The sequence below is a fragment of the Pinus tabuliformis genome, chromosome 2_2 (genome assembly GCF_031772625.1).
Source record: "Pinus tabuliformis cultivar Carrire ecotype Pingquan chromosome 2_2, CPIR1, whole genome shotgun sequence".
In the NCBI taxonomy this organism is placed as follows: domain Eukaryota; kingdom Viridiplantae; phylum Streptophyta; class Pinopsida; order Pinales; family Pinaceae; genus Pinus; species Pinus tabuliformis.
The window spans coordinates 539178549-539186039 of NC_142300.1; positions in this window are offsets into that span (position 1 = coordinate 539178549).

A 7491-nucleotide genomic window follows, 5' to 3' on the forward strand; every position below is an offset into this window, starting at 1 on the left:
TGTGCAGGAAATACTACAGAGGAAGAGATAAATCAGGTAAGGGACAATGAGATGCTCTCCCAAAGGTGACTAATTCAACCTCAAGAGGAATGACAAGGGCACAACTTGGTAATATTTTTAGAAAATTTCAAAACTGGCTTCTTAAATTCTCTTGGCTCTCAAATTGATACACTAAAAGATAAAAAGAGGCAAGAAGAACACAATGAAGTATTATCTATATTTTATCCTAAATGTGGAAAGAAACATCCTTACGTGAATGTCCTTTGGATAGTATTGAAATTTGTTAAGAGAAGCACAATGAAAAAATTCCCAACAACATAGGAAATAAAGACAACCTACAAGAAATAAAGTGAAACGACAAAATCACTTTACTATGTTGTGCCACCATGAGGGCCTTTGTATCCTCAATCTATAGGTATGCCTCATGATACAACTTCACAATTTTCTCAATATGAGTATCCTACACAAAATAATGGAATGCTCCAATGCTTTGGTAAACCTGGCCTCGTCAACAACCTCCAAACAAACCTTTTCAAGAAGGTTGGAAAGGACAAGCTTATGAAAACCAACCTCCATATAATCCCTAACAACCTTATCAACTATAATCTTAGATATCAATTTTTGGGATTCAACTGCATTAAGAAAGTCTTTCATCTATGACCATTTCCATGAGAGGAAATGGTCATAGATGAATGACTTTCTTAACGCAGTTGAATCCCAAAAAATGATACCTAATATAATGCACTGCGACAGACCCTCAATACTTAAAAACTATAATCTTATCAACCATCATATCCCCAACGATCATACCAATAACAACTTCCTTTTGAACAGTTCCAACAACCTCAAAATTTTATGTTGAACAATAATTTCTGGTATCACAAATAACCCTACCTCAACAACTTCAGTTTCTTTCTAACCAACCTCAACCTAGACCTACACAATTACTAGCCCAGTCACGGGTAAATCCCATTAGTAAATTTGAAAAACCCATGTACAATAAAGAGGAAGGAATACTTCCCACTTATGCAATTCCTTATATTGATCATGTCCACTTAAACTTAGGAAAGGTTTTACAAAATGAATCTCCTATCATTATAGAAGAACAAGAAGAAGAAATTGAGGAAATTCCAAACAAAAATAGTAGATCTAAAAGCATAGAAAAATCTAAAAACACAAAAACATCTAAAATCACAAAAGCTCAACATGATCAATCATTGGTAGTTAAATCACCTCCTTTCGCAAAGAGCTTGATCATAGAAAAGGCAATAATTCCTTTTGAGCTTGATTTCTTAAATCAATTAAATAATCTATTTGTTAAAATTGCATTATTGCACACTATTAGATAAATACTAATTTATGCAAAAACAATCAAGTAATCATGTTTTAAGAAATCTAAGAGAAGAAATAAAGACTCAACTACGATATATGTCATTGGAAACTTGGCTAGCATAATGTCAAAATCAATTGAAACTGAAAATATTTTGATATGGGAATTCCTATGGTTAGGATTATAATCGACCATCTTTCAATACCAAACACTTTAATCGACTTAGGTGCAATAATTAATGTAATGACAATGGTCACAATGCAATATTTGAATTTATGCAATCTTCGACTAACACCTACAATAATTGAATTAGTTGATAGATCAAGGATTATGCTGGCAGGTGTTATAGAATATCGATAGCCATACTGGATACTTCGGAATATCTAGTATACTTCTTAGTTCTACAACCTACATATAATTTAGGTGGACATCCCCTCATCCTCGAAAGACAATGGTTGTCTATAGTTGATGCATTCATAAGTTGTAGATTAGAACAAATGACAATTTCAAAAGGAAATGAAAGTAAGCAAATAACATTATATCCCCCTACTAAATCACTCAATAACTTAGAGAAATTATCATGGTTGAACAAATTGACTCGAAAGAGTAAGTGATTCAACCAATATTTATTATCAATCAATCTATTGCTTTTAAGCATGCAACAAATGAAAATTTGTTAAATAATGAATCCATACAAACAAATTAATTGATTGATTGATTAAACAAAGTAATTATACAAACAAATCATTAATTAATTAATCAAACAAATCAATAGATTAAACAAATTAATTAATTAATTAATTAGAGAATTAATTAAATTAATTATTTAAACAAATTAAATAATTAAGTAGACAATTAATTAAGGAGTTGTCTATAATGCGACTTTTTGGAGATTCCGGTGACGGAATCCGGCGGAATAAATTGAGGTTAAATCTTGATTTGTTGCAGTTAAAATGGTTTTTTAACTGCATATTTGGATTCAGCACCCTCGAAAACCCCTGGGACGCTTTCATTGTGCAGAAACTAGCTATCAAACTTGCGATTCCAATAAATTCCTGCCGGATTTTGACCGAAAAAACCCGCCGGAAAGGCTTTCAAAAAGTCGCGTTATAGACTATTTCATTAATTAATCAATTAAACAAATTAATTAAAAAACTTAATTGATTAATTAAGAAATTAACTAAACAAATTAATTATATAATAATAAATAATTAAGTAAAAAAAACTGAATTTTACCAAAATAATAGGGCCGACCTAATGACCTAATTTCCTAGATTAACTATTTCATAACCTATATATATACCCTAAATATAGCTCATGGATACATCATTAATATCTTTAGAATATCTATTGAAGCACCCCTGATGATGGACTCACTTGGTAGTCTGAAACGTTGGGTTCATAAAACTCTATAACAAGTCATTCCTCCTTTATCTTAAATGAAAATTTGGTAGATTATTTCATTTCGATTCCTAATATTGTAGAACAGTGAACGCAACTCAACATATGGCTACAAATAATTTGTTAGAACAAAAGTTTTAGGAAGATTGTATGATGAATTATTTACAGTCTTTATTTCATACAATTTTTCCTATGAATTCAATGACTAATTCAAATACCAAAACAATTGAAATTGAACTAGGGAAAACTTTGAATATCACTTCCACATTGGAAGCATCTAAGGAAAACCAATCGATTCAAGTATTAAAGAAATATTCCAAATCATTTGCCTAGGATTACAAAAATATGCAAGTAATTCATCATAACACATGCATTCATCATATCTACATATGTTACGTATCGAGATAAAAAATTAACACAAAAATATAAGAAAACATATATAAATGACTAGATAATAAGCCACTTCAAGGGGGAAACCTCCCTTTACATCACATAAATGAACGATTCTTGGATGATTCAAATGACAAGACCTCCTAGGTATATATAAGAGTCTAAAGGGTCAAAATATAATTAGGGCCTACATAACAATAATAATGTAAGGACACAACAATAACAATAGTGAGCTTCTATGGGGCACACAATAATAATATAGGGGCTACACTAGTATTATAGGGACCTAACATGCCCCTCTCCTTGAAAAAGGTGTTTTCCTCAACATTTGAGTAGTTCTGAATGATTTTGTATAAAATACTCATCCTTCCATGTGGAATTTTTAGCAGGTAAGTTCTTCCACTGAATGAGATGCTCTGAAATTGATTGATTCTATAGCTGCCAAATTCTTGTTTCCATGATTACTTTAGGATCTAATATGATTTTTCCTTCCTCGTCAAGTTCTGGAATGTAGTTTGAACTAGGAGCTTGTCACCTATAACCTCCTTTAAGATGAAACATTGAAAATTGTGTGTACTCGCGAAGATGCAGGCAACTCCAATTTGTATGCCATAATACCAATCTTTTGCAACATCTTGTAAGGGCCATAATACTTGGGAGATAATTTATTATCCTTCTTATCTTGCTTGAGGGACATTTGTTTGTATGGTTGTAGCTGTAAAACACCCAATCTCCCATGTCAAAACTTCCTTCACCGTGATGTTGATCTGCTTGTTGTTTCATTCGATTCTATGCTAGAGTCAGGTTATCCTTTAAGAGTTAGGGAACTTATTATTGATGCTCAATGTGATCTTCCACTGCTTAAAACTTAGAATTGTCTCTTAGAGATGATGTGATCTTCCACTGCTTAGACCTTAGAATTGTCTCTTAGAGATGATGTGATGGATGGTGAATGGTATCCATAAAGTGCCATAAGTAGGGTCATTTTGCTATGGTATGGAAAAAAGTGTTATACCACCATTCTGCCAGAGGTAACCACTTGACCCATTGTGTTTGCTTATCATATATAAAGTAATGAAGATATAGTCCATCGGCATTACAACTTCGACCCCATATACTAATCTGAACAACGTTTTCCCTGTCAGCTTCTTACAAGTAGTCCTATAAGCCCATAGTACTGTAGGTATGTGCACATCCCAGTCATTTCATTGCGTGTTGCAGATCTTCATCAGCGCGTTCTCCAAAATATTATTGAAGGCTTCAATAGTCCCATTGGCCTGTGGGTGATACTGTGTACTCTTATGATGGTATACCTGGAATTCTTCAGTCAACGTGTTAACTGTTTCGTTCAGAAAGTGCGTACCCCTGTCACTCATCACACTTTCGGGTAGCCAAATCTGGTTAAGACATACTCAAACAAAATATTTTCTGTCGTAGCCCCTATATAATCCTAACTCGCTGTGCTTCCACCCATTTGGTTATATATTCCATCGCGGTGGTGATATAGTGCGTGCCAGTTTTTTTCCTGGGGGCTGAACTAGCCCAACGAAATCAATCGCCCATTTCTCAAATGGCTGCAAAGATACCTGAGGATGTAATGGCAACTCATCCCTCCATGATGGTCTTCCAGTTCTTTCACATGCATCACATGCCTTACAATATGCTTTGGAATCCTTATGCAAGGTAGGCCACCATAGACCTGCGCGCAAAATCTTCTGCGCAGTTGCCTTGCCTGCATAATGACCTCCCGCAGCTCCCGCATGAGTTTCAACGATAATTCTATCCCACTCAAAGTTTGGCACATATCTTCGCAATATTTCATCTGCACCCATCTTATATAGATGTCCCGCAATGATTAAAAAATCGGCTACGCTCACTATTAATTCCTTATTTTGCTGGCTTGTATATGCTTCCGGTGCCATCCCTGTAGGCAGGAAGTGAATGATGTCTACAAAATGATCATCCGCCATGCGCACTGTGAAGAACTATGCATCTGACAACCCTTCCTCCAGATTATTAGGCTCCTCTCCTATTTCGATTCGCGATAGATGGTGAGGTTCTGCATTTAACCTTCCCGATTTCACAATGACTTCAAAGTCATACTCCTGGAATAATAGCAACCATCTGCAGATCTTCCCCCCCAACACAGGCTTATTGACCAGGTATTTTAAGGTAGAATGATCTGTGTACATCTTTAATTTCCCTCCTAAAAGATAATTCCTTAAATTTTGCAATGCATACACCATAACCAACCCTTCGTGCTCAGTTGTTGAATAATGCTTCTCGATCTTTGATAGCTTCCTACTCGCAAAGGCTATAGGATGTTCTATTTCTCCTTCACTAGGCTACGTTAACTCTACACCCAATGCAATGCAATAGGCACCCACATGTATGCGAAACTCCTTTTTCCAATCAGGGAATACCAAGATCGACGCAGCGACTGTCTTTTCTTTCAATACATCTAAGTTGTGTTGACATTCTTCGTCCCAACAGAATGTTGCGTCCTTCTTCAACATTTTCTCCATGGGCGCAGTAATTTGAGCATAAGCTTTGATAAATTTCCTATAATATCCCGTATGTCCCAGCGCCGCGCGTAGTTGCTTGACGTTCCTTAGGGCCTCAAAATTCACAATCACTGCAATCTTTGCAGGGTCCGCCATCAATCCTTCCTTACACACCATGTGACCTAGAAAGATCCCAAAGGGAACACAACATATTAATTTCTTCAAATTCAGCGCGATCTGGTATTTGTGACACATATCCAAGATCAGGCGTAGACTTGCTACATGGCGCTTTACTAATATGAACACTTTCCAGTTGTCAAAGTATACTTCCAGGAACTTATGAATGAACTCCTTGAACGCTGCTATGACTACATGGGAAAATATCGTAAGCGCATTCTTAATTCCAAATGACATCACAGTGTATTGAAACAACCCCACTCTATCGCAAAGGTTGTTTTTCTCCTATCCTTAGGCGCGATCTTAATTTGATGGTACCCAGAAAACCCGTTAGTGAAGGAATAGGCCTTTTGCCCTCCAACATGGTCTAACACTTCGTCTGTAAATGACGTAGTCGGGAATGGATAGTAGACACACGCATCATTAAGCTTTTGCAGATCTACATAAATCCTTATTTCACCCTTTTTCTTCTTCTCTTGAACCACCATAGGGCTCATATCCAAGATCAGGCGTAGACTTGCTACATGGCGCTTTACTAATATGAACACTTTCCAGTTGTCAAAGTATACTTCCAGGAACTTATGAATGAACTCCTTGAACGCTGCTATGACTACATGGGAAAATATCGTAAGCGCATTCTTAATTCCAAATGACATCACAGTGTATTGAAACAACCCCACTCTATCGCAAAGGTTGTTTTTCTCCTATCCTTAGGCGCGATCTTAATTTGATGGTACCCAGAAAACCCGTCAGTGAAGGAATAGGCCTCTTGCCCTCCAACATGGTCTAACACTTCGTCTGTAAATGACGTCGGGAATGGATAGTAGACACACGCATCATTAAGCTTTTGCAGATCTACATAAATCCTTATTTCACCCTTTTTCTTCTTCTCTTGAACCACCATAGGGCTCACCCAATCAGATTCTTCAACAGGTTCTATGATGCATGCCTCCAGCATTTTATCCAGCTCTTGGCGCACATTTTCCTTGTATTTAGGATTAAGGCGATACAGTCTTTACTTAATAGGCTTCGCATCTGACTTCAGAGTGATCTTCATAACTACCAAGTTGCCAATTATGCCCTTCAAATCCAAAAACTTAGTGGGGAAGAGATCCTGGTATTCATGGAGTAACTCAGCAACTTTGTCCACGATAGCGTTGTCCCAATGATCTCCAATCTTTACGAACTTCAGTTTTGCTTCAGTGCCAATGTTTATTTGCTTTGTCTTCAATGACGCGGAGATGTCCGGGTTTTATATTTGTGGGCCTTTGACTTCGCGATGCCCTTCTACCTCTGGAATATTAATGTTCCTTGGATCCTCATCTTCCTCTTCAGCGGTCACGTTATATCATTCCAGCACATGGCACAACTGGGTGCTCCAATCTGGTTGGGTCCATTCCATAGGTTCTGTCAGCATTCTGAAGATAACCGCATTAATCTCTTGTAGCACTTCATCGATGCTTGCAAAGTCGTCTTCGAAGCTGAAGGTTAATAAGAACCCTTCCTTCAATACATCTCGTTCCGTTGTGCCATGGCGAAGCTCTGTTTCCAAATACCAGTTCATGAGAATGGTGTCCAAGGTATGGAAAAATATGTGTACCCACTCTGGCTGCGGTGTTGTCCCCCATGCTTTAGTCTATTTTTCTAGATGATCGTGCAGATCGTCCCTTCCATTATATTTCTCAGTCA